At 41.8% G+C, this 15,355-nt stretch overlaps 1 protein-coding gene across 2 annotated transcripts in view; it reads left to right on the top strand.

Moving 5' to 3' along the window:
• PHF21B (PHD finger protein 21B) overlaps window positions 1-15,355 on the top strand; it is a 180,992-nt gene that overhangs the window by 101,391 nt on the left and 64,246 nt on the right. The gene's annotated exons all lie outside the window — the stretch shown is intronic.

Below are 15,355 nucleotides of genomic sequence, written 5' to 3'. Positions count from 1 at the left end.
CTGTGGATAGGTTTTTTATGTACACACCATTAGTTAATGTAATGAGTTAATTTTACACCAGGCATCAAAAAAAGAGAAGAAAAAAAGCTCAAGAGCACGAGTGCAAATGTGCTGTTGGTACATTAGAAATCTTCTTTGGCGATCAGTGTGTGTTTGCTGATTAGCAGGGAACAGAATTAGAGGCAAATCGCATTTTATTTTTTCAGCTAAGATATAAAAAGTAGTAGAAGTTAACTAATTAGTTCCCATTCACATTTACAATGGCATCTTTAAATTGATGTATGTCTTTCTCTTTTTTCCTTTTTTAATTTTTATTAAATAAGTTGATGTATGTCTCAACCCTACAATAAACAAGGAAGCGGCAACTGAGCTCAGAGGGCAAAGTTTCCATAGAACATCCCTATTTTGAAGATCCAAAATGCATGTACTTGAGTTCACTGCTCAACAGAGCTCCAAACAAAGTAAGAGACTGAAAGCACTTTAGGAAAGCACTGGACTACTGTAGCATTAATAAATATTGGCTCCTGGTGCTGATATTGTCCTTTAGAGCCGTTGTTTATTTTTTGTTTTGTTCTATTAAATTTGTATACTCCTCTTCATCCGTAGATCTCAGGTCAGTTCGCAGCATAAAAATATATAATAAGAACAAGAACAAAACAAAGCAATATTCTTACAGCATTCTTTTCTTGCTTTTTGTTTTGTTACTGAGTATTTACGAGAAAAAAAAATCTCTAATCACACCCCTCCCCCAGGTATTTATATGACTACTACCATACCATTGTCCCATCTCAGGGCTTTCTAAGACAAATAAAAAAGCAGACGACCCAAGAAAACGTTTATTTACCACCTCTGCCCACTCAGATGCACATAAAAATTCCAGAGAGTTCCAGGATTATTTTATCTGTTTCTGCAATGTTGCTCTCCATTACTGCTTTTGGAAGGAGAGCTGGTTGGTTGCCCTGCACACTGCTTAGCCTTTGGGCTGATGCTCCCATTGTTGTCCTGAAGTGGACCATTCTTTCTTCCTGTCTTCTGCATTCTACACTTTACTGCTATTGACAGGGCTTGCATTATCTACTGCTCATCCCTTTCTTTTCTTTTTTCTTTTTTGTGTGGCCTCCATTGCAATGGCTTGCTAAAGCTTCAATTCCACATGGCCCTCCATTAGTCACCTCTTTTGTTCATTGTAATGTCTCCCTACCCCAGGCTGATAATTTTTCTTTTTTTTCTTTAAAAAAATTCACCCCTTGGTTTTGCTCGGTACTGTATTCTTTTATTCCCATGTTTTCTGTTGTTATTTTATAAAATGAGAATGTATACTTAAGTCAGACAGACATAATACAGTTACAGGTAGGTAGGCGTGTTGGTCTGACGTAGTTGAAACAAAATAAAAAAAAAATCCTTCCAGCAGCACCTTAGAGACCAACTAAGTTTGTCATTGGTATGAGCTTTCGTGTGCATGCACACTTCTTCAGATACCCTGAAACAGAAGTCACCAGACACTTATATATAGTGCCTCTCACTATATATAAACGTCTGGTGACTTCTGTTTCAATGTATCTGAAGAAGTGTGCATGCACACAAAAGCTCATACCTATGACAAACTTAGTTGGTCTCTAAGACATAATACATACATCAACTTTACCAATTTGGTATTAAAAGGTAAAGAGAACCCTGACCATTAGGTCCAGTCGCAGACTCTTGGGTTGCGGCGCTCATCTCGCTCTATAGGTCGAGGGAGCTGGTGTACAGCTTCCAGGTCATGTGACCAGCATGACTAAGCCACTCCTGGTGAACCAGAGCAGCGCATGGGAACGCCGTTTACCTTCCCGCTGGAGCGGTTCCTATGTATCTACTTGCACTTTGACATGCTTTCGAACTGCTAGGTTGGCAAGAGCAGGGACCGAATGGCAGGGATTCGAACCAGCAACCTTCTGATCGGCAAGCTCAGTGGTTTAGCCCACAGCGCCACCCGTGTCCCAACATTTGGATTAGGCTAGTGGAAATCTTTGGCACTATCTTTGCCTTAAGGCTAAGCTAGACATGACCTTAAACTCGTGTGGGGAGAGGTTTTTCGTCCTTTCCTTCTGATGGAAACTGCCCTCTCACGCCTCAAGCTGCTATTTAGTACAGGAGGGAAGATGCCATTTGCACTTACGGAAGCTCTTCTCCCGTGTAAGGTAGCAGTAAGGGAGCAATAACCATGACATCCCCCTTCCTCCTCCGCTCTCACACCATGCTCAATCCTGCTTCTTACAGCTACAACAGATGCACACAATGCCAAGCAATGAATGTCAATGCCATGTGTCCTTTGGCCTTTATACAAAGTTCTGCAAGGTTCCCTGGTGGACATCTTCCTAGCCCTGCTGCTGAGGATTTCTTTTAATTAGCAGGCCTCAAGTAATGTACCTGAGGCCTTCTGCATTGAAAGTGTGTGCCCTCCCTACCACTGGGCGATGGCTGTTCCCCACATATCTTAAAGGGCAGGCCATGATGCCTCCTTGAAAAAGACAGGTGCTGTACCTGTATTCCAACTATTTCTGTTCAGGAATTGGGATTTCACATACATACATACATACATACATACATACATACATACATACATACATACAGTCTCCTGCCTTTCTTTCCCCATGGAAACCAAGGTGCCTAAATGTGGTTGTTATTATATCATATCCACACTACACATTTATTTCACTACTTTTAACAGTCATGTTAAAGGGGCTGGGCATTTTAGCTCTGAGAGCTTAGCACCCTTAACAAACTACACTTCCTGGGATTCTCCATGACTATTAAAGCAGCATGGTAATGCTTTAAATGTATGCTATGGATGTTACCTTAGACATTGTTAAAAATTCAGCTCGTGATACAGGTGAAACTCGGAAAATTAGAATATCGTCAAAAAGTGCATTTATTTCAGTAATGCAACTTAAAAGGTGAAACCAATATATGAGATAGATGCATGACATCCAAAGCAAGTTATGTCAAGCCTTTATTTGTTGTAATTGTAATTATTTGTCGTTAGGCGGGTCAATTATAAATGGAATGGAATTAATGAAATGTAATAGCGATGTTTATTTTTGTTTATTTTTGTATTATTGTAACTATTTGTTTTATTACTGTGGAATTTCCAAAAGAAAGCATTTGTAAAACTCAAAATAAAAATAAAAAATAAAAGGTTGCATTACTGAACTAAATGCACTTTTCGACGATATTCTAAGTTTCCGAGTTTCACCTGTACTCTCAGAAGCCAGAGATTCCACTTGAGTTGCATCTTTATTTCAGGGCAAGAGGGAAGCATGGCTCCATGACAGAGCAGATGCATTGCGTGCAGAAGTCTCCCTGTTAAGTCCTCAAGACCGCCAGGTAGTCAGGATGGCAGGGTTAGGAAGGAGGCCATGGAAGGCAGCTCCCCGTCAGAGAATACAGTCCTAGGATGGATTGACTGATGGTCTGATTCAGGAAGCTCCATAGATATGTCTCGCACTATAAGGCATATTCCAAATCCCCTTACTTCCATAAAATGGAAGAAACTGCCCATAATTTTAAAGTTGGGGCATCTCAGAATATCCAGTTTGTTTCTTCTTGTTCTTCTTCTGTTTGTATTATGTCCAGAGGCCTCTTTTCTCCACTCCCCCCACCCCAAGGAAATGGATATCCACACAGTGTAAAATGCGCAAGGGCAGCCATCTGCCTCTCAAAGGGCATGTGCATTTTTATCTAACTTGTGCCAGCTGGCAAGAATCCCTAAAGGCACAGATTTAGATGTCCTGATACAAATTTAGAAGCTTTAGACACCCAGGCTCCACTGCCTTTTCTTTTCTGTAAGAACCATGTTAAAGTTGAATGATGGTACTGTGAAGTCCCTTGGAAAAACAATATGACTTTTTCAAATTCAGGACTGGCCCACACTGGAAATGGCAAGGGTTGCTTTCTAACACTCTGTTCTGTTTTAGTGATCTGTTTATGCAGCACACTATAGGAAGATCTCTGCATACCTGATGCATGAAAATTACCAGACGTTCCTTCTTTCCTTTGAGAGTAGGACTGAGAATAAACTTCGCGCCACTCTTTGGAAACATTTTTGAGGCTGCTGAGCAACATTTTGTCTTTTTGACAAAGTTTTGGTGCTCCTTGTGAAAATGTTAGTTTATTCATTTAAACTGCCATTCTGTGCCTTCAACTGCCCTCATATGCTCTGAGTGGCATTATTGTATTGCCAGATTGTAACTTTAGATAGTGATGTTTTCAAATCAAACAAGGCATCATCATCACTCATGTGAGCAGCTCATGGGTATACTGGATGGAGCCATAGATGGGAGGAGGAAATGGCAGCGAGGAGGCAGCACCCAGAGAAAACAGTGGCACTGAGCAGAACCACAAAAAGATTAAAAAGATGAATACTGATACAGTTGGGAATACAGTAGTTGTTAGGCTAAATTTCTAACCCAAGAAAAGTGGCAGTTTCTGCTCAAATAGAAACTTTAGAAGACTTGGTGTGGTCTTGTTTGGAAAGTAACCAAGTATTTCTTAGGGAAATCCTTCAGCCAGCTAAGGCAATCCTTTCCCTTGAGGAAAACACAGTCTTTAAACTTCTTTCTTCTTTCTAGACCCTCCAAAAGAGCTGAAGGTTGTCTCCCTTGGGAGGCTAACATCCATTCAGCACTACATTTGTCCATTTCAGAAAGATTCTGTCTTCTGGTTGAAAAGAGAGTTTGCTTGGTTTATTGTGCTGTCAGATCTTGGCACTCTCTATCCATGTAGATATGCATTTGCAAATTCAATTTTAGGGGGAGAGAGGGAGCATGGAAGTCTTGGGGGTGGGGGAAAGAATCGGCAGATAGCATATTTGAAATTAGATTTTCAAAATTACTGTTTATTTTTAAAAAGGTCTCAGGGTCTTAAGGGGGATGTTGATCAGTGGGGAGAGCACTTGAAATTAGATTTCATAAATTACAGTATTTTTTTAATGCATGTAGCAAGGCATCTATCCCTCCTTGTATCACTCAATAAAAGAGGGTAGCACACTCGGAAGCAGAAAATAAATAAGCCTCCAAAGTTCATGTTTGGGCTGGAAACATATTAAAATGTAAACTTTAATGGAATTCATGCAGGGGTGAAGAATGATTCAAAGAGGCGATGAGCGTATGCTTTCAGAAAAACAAAGAGGGAGGAATATTAAGAAACAAGGGCTTCAGCACCGTTGTGAAGGACTGCTGTGATTTATCGAAACTTGATGAGATGCACCTCTCAAAAAATGCAAATGTCTGGTCTGGGGCTGTGTAATGAATGGGCCCGTGCACAATAAAACATTTGACTTGTTTGGTAGACTCTTACTGAGGCTCCATATGCTCTGCTTCATGCTCCTTGCCCTTTTATCATGCTGCCTTTTTTTGTGTGTCTCTAAAACTTAAATTAGAAGACTGTTGATGATTTAAAATCCATGTAGATTTTTCAAGCCTGTGGTTAAGTCAAGCAAACGAATGTGGAAATTTCGTGAGTGTGCAGGGACATGGCACACCACAGAAAGCAATGAAGTTTGGGAACAGCAAACACATGTAAATTTCAGGAGCTGCTAATCACATGTAAGACTACAGCTTTGGGTTGTGGGAGGCTGTGTGTTGCCCAGTGGGGAACAATTTAAATACCACACAGTCTGTCAAAGGAGAGTGGCTACACGCTCTTGCAGTTTTTATTAAAACAGGCCAAGCTAAAACTTAGTTCCCCTGCCTCCTCCCACCCCACCACCCTTTCCCCATTTGCTAAAGTTGTGCTTTAAAAGTCGGAGATGTTTTCCAGAGATTTGCAGGCTTCCCCCCTCCCCCTGCTTGCATCAAGGCTAAGGCCTATGGCAGCCTTGAAGTTGTGCTGAAATAATAATAATAATAATAATAATAATAATAATAATAATAATAATAATTTTTATTTATACCCCGCCCTTCCCAGTCAAGACCGGGCTCAGGGCGGCTAACAACAAATAATATCAACACAAATATAAAAGAAACAATTCAGTTAAAACAACAGAATAATACAATGTTAAAATTCAATTTTAAAATTAAAAATCTACGAATAAGATAATACCATTATAAATAAAACCTTAGGGGAGGGTAACCGTGGGGTCAGAACGTCAGCAGACTTCATAGGGTTTTCTATCAGCCCTCATCTTATTAAGATCTGTTTACTGAACGGTTATTCCTAAGATGAAGGAACAGCAGATCAATCTATTAACCAAATGTTATTTGAAGCAGGCCAATGTTGTTCAGGGATTCCCCCCACCTCCTGCCCAACATGAGGATTTGTGCGTACAAATATATATACAAAAGGGGTGCCTCTTTGGTGAGCCTGTATTGCAGTTCATAAAAGATCTCTCTCTCTTTTCCTCTCACAGAAAAAAGCTAGCCAATTAAGAGCAGCAAGAAACGAAATGCCAGCTTGTAGATTTTTCTTACCCCTGCAGAAAGAGCTTCCCCCACCCCCATTAGATTCCTCTTTCTTGATCTGATGTAACGAGAACAGAGAGTCAGCTGTGAATCTAGTCCCTTGTTCTCATTTCCTTGATCACTGACATGGTTTCAGGGGGAGAGGGCGGGAAGGACGACAACAACGAGAAGGGAGGCTGTTGCAAGCTTTTTATTTTAAAAGTTACCCTCCCCCCTCTCCTCTGCAAGATACACAGATGCTTCGAGAACGTTTTGCATTACGAGTTTGACTTTTCCCATTAAATCCCATCCTCTTTTCCCCTTGTCTCCTTATTCGTTAAAATGCTGATTACAAGTCAGTAAGCACATAATTCAGCTCTTTGATGAGTGCATTGCCAGTGAGCAATGCAGGGGGAAATGCTAATTTTTTTTTAACCCAGCAAGCTGTCTAATGGCTTCAGAAATTAAAGGATAATTGCACATGAGTGAATTTCTGTTTTTACAAGTCCACTGTTACCATTTGGAAAGTATTTGCATTTTTCTAAACACACACACACATATACACACACACACACCCCACAACACTTAATGTCAAGTTGTTAATTCTTTGTTACTGATTTCGTCTGGAAAAAAGAGACAAGTTCCACTCCTCAGCCTTCAGCATATTTATATGGAACATAGCTGTCAACTTTTCCCTTTTCTCGTGAGGAATCCTATTCGGAATAAGGGAACTTCCCTTAAAAAAGGGAAATGTTGACAGCTATGATCTGGAAACTAGTTTGGGGGATTTCAAGAACTGTACTTTCATATAAGGACAAGTTCACCTGCATCATGTCCCCAGCAAAGAGCTCACATGCAGAAGTTCCCAGGTTCAATCCCCAGCATCTTCAGGTGGGGCTGGGAGAGAGCCGTACCTGAAACCCTGGAGAGTCTGTGCTGAACTAGATGGGCGGCTAATGGGCTCACTCACTTTAAGGCAGCTTCCTATGTTCCTATGATTTTTCCATCCCTTGATTAGTCAGTAGAGGTGGGTGAATCTCTCAGTTTTGGTTTCTCTGTGTTCCTCATTTTTCCAATCTTCAATTCTCCACATTTCCACTTCAGCTGCATTTTTAAAAGTATGCATAAGAGTTAATCAGTATTTTGTTGCAAATTTCTCCTACATATACATTTTTGTATGCAATTTGGTCTAATAAACAGATATTTGTGATGTATTTTTCACCAATAGGTGGTTGCATGCGCACATTACACCAGTATATGCATTTTTGTACATACTGCTAGAGAATGTTGTTTGGAAACAACTATCTTCCTTCTAAATCTCCAATCAGGCATAAGGAGAGTAGTATTTCTCTGTCTCCCTGCTTTCTTCTGGAGTCCTGGATGTTTGTTTGCTAAGGAGTCGGGGTGGGGGGTGGGGGTGGGGGTGTTGCTTGGATTTGAGCTACTCTTCTCCTTTGCTGAAATAGAATTAATGCACAGCACACAACCCAGATCCCCCTCTGCTGTGCTGATTGGATCCCCATGCCGATTAAATATTTCACACCGATTAGAGGAAGCTGAAAGCACTCAGCTGGTAATTCAGCATATACATGACTTGTACAACCATCGACTTTTAGGCTTAAGTCAAACACCCCAGTTTCTGGCAGTTTGGATTAGAAGGCGTCATCTGCATTAAAATCCTTCAGCCCTGTTGCCATGAAGCCTAATTAGCAGAAGTGCATAAGGGGAGGGAAAATGAATACATTGCATTGCAAATGTAACCCTAAGAAGTATCTTCTGAAAGCAAAAATCATCATCAACAACAAAAATGACTATTTTAGTTCTTTCTTTCATTAGGATCTCCTCCAGGACCCTTCTGGAGCAAAGCTTTTTTCTAAGATGCCTTATCCTCACCCTGCCATCATCTAGTCTTGCCAGCTGAAGGCAGAGAGAGAGAGAGAGAGAGAGAGAGAGAGAGAGAGAGAGAGAGAGAGAGAGAGAGAGAGAGAGAGAGAGAGAGAGAGAGAGAGAGTCCCACTTTGTTTCAGTAGGGCTTTCTGAGTAAACAACATGCGTAGGATCAGGTTCAGTGACTTTTATTTCTGTTTTCACTGGTTCTTGATATCTGCCAAGGTTTCTCTTTTCTCAGTAAACTGGAGGTAAAATATATATTAATAATCATGCTGTTGCCTTCTTTGGTCCACTCCGTATCCTTTGGTATTGCAGCCTATAATGCAATTTAGTGGCAGGAGTGTGGGGCTTGGTGGAATTTCTCTCTAACAGTTCAGTTCTAATCATAATGTGTCTGAAAAGGCTTAAGTACCCCTTGCTTTGTGGAACACTGAGCCAAGAGGGTGGCTTCCTCCTTCATCTGCACTAGTGCACTGAAGTGGGCTCTCTGGAACCCTTGTTAAAATTGCACCATCACATTTAACAGAAGGTTCAGTTAATTCTGTGCCTCTGATAGTGCCTATTGTCAGTTTGCAACATGCTCTTTCTCCCTTACTGTCCCTTCTCCCGATCCCTTGCCACCCTTTCTGCCAAATTATGTGTGTCAGGCTAAGGATGACTTATCCTTAAGGTTCAGTAGAACAAGTTCTATTTTTACCCACTTCAGAGCAAATAAATGCCTTTGCCTCCTGCTTTTTTTAATACCGGCATTTAAAAACAAAACACACATTGCTTCATTGGGCCAAACCGCCACCTCTTTGAAGCAGAAGCAGGGTATGAAAGCAAAATCCCTATTCTGTTCTTTGTCCCTAGCTTCTAGCACCCAGACGTAAAGTGCTTCTGAACATGGAGAATCCTCTTAACTACCGTATTTTTGATAACAGCATCTCATACTTACACCGGTCATAATTGGTCAAATTGTCTCTTAAAGTTATTTAAACTAGTGGTCATCACAGTATCTTCTGGCACTCAGTTCCATAGAGACCAATCTCTGTCTCATACCACAATTAAATACCAAATGGGCATATTCTGGAACTGGCCAGGATAGTTTCCGTTTGAAAGTATACATCTGTCTCTGTTTGTGGATGTTTTGAGAGATACACACATGGAGTGAAAGAAGGAAATATGACTGATTCACAGGCCCTGCCCCATGCTTCCAGTCTTGTGTGACGGGGAAAGCACCATGTTGGCTACTCCTGTCTGGCTACGGAGAAGTGGGGCTTTTAAACCCTATTGGCAAAGAGGCCACTCTTGTCTGGTTTAAGAAAAAATGGGAAAACATTCTTTTTAGATTTATTTTCTCAAAGCCTGAGACAAACATGTTTCTCAAGACTATCTTATCATAGAATTGTAGAGTTGGAAGGGATCCTAAGGATCATTTAGTCCAAACCCCTGCAATGCAGGAATCTCAACCAGATCATACATGGCAGGTGCCCATCCAACCTCTGCTTAAAAACCTCCAAGGAAGGAGAGTCCATCACCTCTCATGAGAGTTTGCACTGTCAAACAGCTCTTACTGTCAGAAAGATCTACATGATGTTTAGTTGGAATCTAGTTTAGATCACAATAAATGGATTGATATACATGTGGTTTAGCACATGGCTATGATTTTATTCCTGCCAAAACCTAGCAGTTTGAAAGCACGCCAGTAAATGGTGTTTCCGTGCGCTCTGGTTTCCATCATGGTGTCCCATTGCTCCAGAAGCGGTTTAGTCCTGCTGTTCACATGACCCAGAAAGCTGTTTGCAGACAAACGCCAGCTCCCTCAGCATGAAAGCGAGATGAGCACTGCACCCCATAGTTGCCTTTGACTAGATCACCAGTGTTGAAACAATGATTCTTCAACATCAGCTTCGTTGGACTGGTCATGTTGTGCAGATGCCTGATGATCGTCTTCCAAAGCAACTACGTACTCTATTCCAAACTTAAAAATGGAAAGCATAATGCTGGTGGTCAACAAATGAGGTTAAAAGACTGTCTCAAGGCAAATCTTAAAAAGTGTAGTATAAACACTAACAACTGGGAAACACTGGCCTGCGAGTGCTCCAATTGGAGAACAGCCTTTACCAAAGGTGTCATGGGCTTTGAAGAAACTTGATCTCAGGACGCAAGGGAAAAACATGCTAAGAGGAAGGCACGCTTGGCAAATCCACACTGTGATCAACTCCTGCCTGGAAACCAATGTCCCCATTGTGGAAGGACGTGTGGATCCAGAATTGGCCTCCATAGTCACTTATGGACCCATTGTTAAAACCGTGTTTATGGAAGACAATCTTACTCGGCTACAAGTGATCGCCAAAGAGAGAGAGGAGAGAGAGAGATGCTCTAGCCGACACTGTTCTGATCAGAATTTAGGGATTCATCACAGATTGTAGTTGCAGAAATAGAATGTACTTGTATTTATAATGGTCAGTTGGAGTTCCAATTTATACCCAACTGCTTTCATGTGGTCAGCAGGTGCATGAAAGTTCTGAGGATGAGGTGTGCACACTCATCATGTACATGCTGCAATATCATTTTTCCATAAACAGGACCACTGGCCTACAAACAATGAATAAATGTTGTGTACATGGATATATGATGACCATGTGCTTTTATATATGGGTAAATCTTTGCCTAGCTCATAGAAGAGTAAAGCTTGGGGGGGAAAGGTCACACTATAGCTGTCAAAGTCACTATTCATCTAAGTTCCAAACGCTGTAATTTTTTGAAAAGCAGGACTGAGAATACGTTTGTGGTTCATTTCCGCTGAAGAACAAAGATTGTTAAAATGTGTTTATTGTAAGTGGAGGGTAAATTAACAAAGGTCAAGACCCAGCCTTGTTGAAGAAATAACTATTTAGCTCTCTCAAAATGCTGAATTAATTTGAATGCTTCCATTCAAACATGATTGCTATTCATTTGTGAGCCTATATAACTCTCTGAGTTTCACAGAATATTTTTCTCTAGACTGGGGTGTTATGCTCTGCAGAAATATATAAATGAAAAGGAATGGATGTTGCTGTGAAAAGGAATCGAAGGATTTTTATTTCTATTTTATTGCCTCAAAACCTTAGTGTCAGGGGAATATTGTTCTGGAAGGATTAATAGAACCAAGTGCATGTCCAGAGCATGTTGGAGTTGTAATATGGACAGTGATGGGCAGTGAATTCTAAATCTCACTTAAACAGATCACTTCTCTCTACCCCCACCCCTGAGCCACGAAGGGATGTTGATGGCCTCACATCAATTTAAGTCACCACCACAGGGAAGAAAATGAGTGTCAGAAAATATAGTATTTACAGTGTGATCACACTCTTATTCAATGATTCCTATATAGACATGTGTGCACCAGTATCTGCATAATATGATTCTGCTCAAATGAAGCTATTTAGGAAGGATGACGATGTTGGAGTATAAAACATATGAAGCTGAATCTCTTTCAAAACATGAGATAAACATAAGCTCAAGCATGGGAAGGAAAATGCTGAGGGAGACTTGAGCATCAAAATATAAGTAACTCTCCCAGAATGTGGATATAGAACAGTATCAGAGAGCTGTTGGTAAAAACACATACTTGCAAATGATGATGATGATGATGATGATGATACAGTAATAATAATTTATTATTTATACCCCACCCATCTGGCTGAGTTTCCCCAGCCACTCTGGGTGGCACCCAATCGAGTTTTAAAAGCAATACAGTATTAAATATTAAAAACTTCCCTAAATAGGGCTGCCTTCAGATGTCTTCTAAAAGTCTGGTAGTTGTTTTTCTCTTTGACATCTGGTGGGAGGGCGTTCCACAGGACGGGCGCCACTACTGAGGAGGCCCTCTGCCTGGTTCCCTGTAACTTCACTTCTCGCAATGAGGGAACCGCCAGAAGGTCTTCGGCGCTGGCTCTCTGTGTCTGAGCTGAATGATGAGGGTGGAGATGCTCCTTCAGGTATACAGGACCGAGGCCATTTAGGGCTTTAAAGGTCAGCACCAACACTTCTAATGATAATACAGGTTTGTTAATGTAAGTAATAAATGTGATACAAATTCCATCCTTGCTGTACCACGGTCTAGGACTCAGAGGACCCAACTAACAAAACAATCCTAACAATATATTCTCAAAAGTCCTACTAAACTCAATGGGGGTAACTCCTCAGTACGTGGAGTTAGGACTATATCCTAAATCATAGAATAGGCCAATTTAAATAAATGGTTTTAAGTTACTTCAGGCCATTGATAACAAATTATCTACCCTTGAGTATGACTGAGATTGGACAGCATCCAAAGTCTTTTACAAATAAATTCTTTTCTTGTTGTCAAGAAGTCTAGTATCTCCTTTTTGTTGTATTTTTTCAGCCACAAAAAGCAGTGCTGTACATTACAACCATTTATGACCAGTGGGGACTTGCCTGGTTTAGACATATTTTTCTTAGTTTAAGCCACGGTATGTATGATCTTTGCATTGCCCCATACTTCCTCTCTTCTCAGCATGCTGTAAGGCACTTCCTGCATAATTAACCATTGTTTCCCATCACATGTGATCCAGAAAACAATGGAAAGCGGGTTCAGAACAAACCAGCATCTTACATCAGCTTCAAACCATGGTTTATTAGGCCAAGATAATTAAATATGTGTCTATGCGTCAACATGTGAAATTAGTATTCTCCATTTATGCAAAATGCAGCTTATATATCCAGAGAGCTATGTAGATCCCTGTGTACAATCAAACTGTGGAGGTCAGAGTGGGGACCAATAGGCGCAATTTCCCTTTGTCTCTTTGCAAACACTTTTGAGTTTATTGGATAATTTTTTTAGCCTTTTTTGAGATGCCACCTAAATGCAAGGCATCGTCACCTTCCTCAGGTTCTGACAAACTCAAGAAGCAATGAGTGGTGCCCACACGGGAGGAGAAACTGGAAGTGCTGCATTGTTTACAAGAAGGCGTGATCATGTGTGCTGTGGCATGCAAGTATGGCAGGAATGAGTCCAGCAACCATGCCATCAAGATACCCGAGAAAGAAATCCAGGCAGCAGTAGAAGCGAGAGTGTACCTACAACTGCCAAGGTCACCAGCCACGTGTGGGACAAAGTTCTGGTGAAGACAGAGAAAGCGCTGACCATGAACTGCCAGCATGTCCCCACTGATGGCAACACCTTGCGCAAGAAGGTTCTCCGTCTGTATGCACACTTCAAGTCTGCTACTGAAGAGGGGGAATGGCCTATGAAGGAGTTCTAAGCCAGCTCTGGTTGGTTGAACTGCTTCAACCTAAAGAAGCTCCACATCACTGGCAAAGCTGCACCTGCGGACACAGAGGCTGCTGAAGCAGACCCCAGTGAGCTGAAGAGGCTGCTGCAAGAGGGCTATTTTCCAGAGTGCGTCTTCAGCGCAGACAAAATGGGCCTGTTCTGGAAGAAGATGCCTGAGTGCAAGCAGAGAAGGCGACCCCTGGATTTAAAGTTGCGAAGGATCAGGTGACTGTGCTGCTCTGTGGCAATGCAGTTGGGCACTTGATCAAGCCGGGCATGCTGTACAGGTCCAAAAACCACTGTGCCCTCAAAGGCAAGAAGAAGAACCTGCTGCGTGTCTACAGACAGTCCAGCAAGAAGTCCTGAGTGACTGCTGAAAGCCTCCTGGACTGAGTCCACAAGCACTTCAGCCGGGAGAAGCGGCTGGAGTTCAAAGTGCTGGTGGTGGTGGTGGTGGATAATGCTCCTAGTCATCCACAGGGGCTGTAATTTCCACACAAAGATGTCACAGTTGCTCCCCCCCCCCAATACGACTTCACTCATCCAGCAAGGGTAGCGCTGTGGTCTAAACCACCAAGCCTCTTGGGCTTGCTGATTGGAAGGTTGGCAGTATGAATCCCCACAACGGGGTGAGCGCCCATTGTTCTATCCCAGCTCCTGCCAACCTAGCAGTTCAAAAGCACACCAGTGCAAGTAGATAAATAAGGGCCGCTGCGGCAGGAAGGTAAATGGTGTTTCCATGTGCTCTGGTGTCCATCATGGTGTCCTGTTGTGGCAGAAGTTGTTTTGCCATGCTGGCCACATGACCTGTCAGTGGACAAACATTGGCTCCCATGGCCTGAAAGCAATATGAGCCCCATAGTCACCTTTGACTGGACTTAACTGTCCAGGGGTCCTTTACCCCTTTTTTTACTATTCATCTAGCCTTTGGATCACTGCTTCAAGGCTCATTACACCAGACTCACCTTTGCCTTGTAGATCAATGCCTTGGTTGCTGAGCCACATCTCAACCTTGTGGCATTCTGGAACCATGCTGGCCTGATTGCAGGTTGGAATGGGCCCTGCTTCCTTCAGAACAGTAGATTTTCCTACAGGATTACATTTCTTTAGAGCCAGTCACAACAATTATCCTTCTGTACTTCGGTCATCAGAACCTCATTTGCGTAAACAGGGTATACAGTTCAGTGTGGACAGTAGGTGAGGTTGACAATTGAGTAAGAGGCTATGTATTGCGCTTCCTCACTCCAAATGGATTTTCTATAAATGTACTACAAATTTTCATTTTCCTAATTTCACCATCTTGAGGCAATATTCAATGAACCAGGCTTCTTTGATCCACTCTCACAACTTCAAAAAAGCCAATCCATTGTTTAATAGCTGTGCAATATGATTACTGTATTTAACAAGCTGGGTCCGGATTAGTCCATGCTGAGGTTTCTTTTTAGCTTGTTTTTCTTCTTCAACTCACCAAACCACCATTACTACTAACAGAGACCTGTGAGATAGAGTGCCTTTTGCTTTTTGAAAGTACGTAAGCAGTAGCAAAGCTATTCGATTGGAGAGGCATATATTGGCTCTGCTTTGTATAGTTTTCGATTTGTGAACAGGACTCAGCCATGTAGCATACTGGAAATCACAAACAAGCAGCTGCTTTTCCAGCACATTGAAGTGTGTTTGCATGTGACTGGCATACATATTTCAAACTCCAGTTTGCCTGTGGCATCCTGCCGTGAAAATGAAAGTTGTGTTGCCGCTGAAAGGCGCTGCTTCAAAAATGGGTGTA

Source organism: Zootoca vivipara, chromosome 5 (genome assembly GCF_965207765.1).
Source record: "Zootoca vivipara chromosome 5, rZooViv2.hap1.1, whole genome shotgun sequence".
Lineage (NCBI taxonomy): Eukaryota > Metazoa > Chordata > Lepidosauria > Squamata > Lacertidae > Zootoca > Zootoca vivipara.
This window is presented reverse-complemented; position numbering and strand designations above follow the sequence as displayed.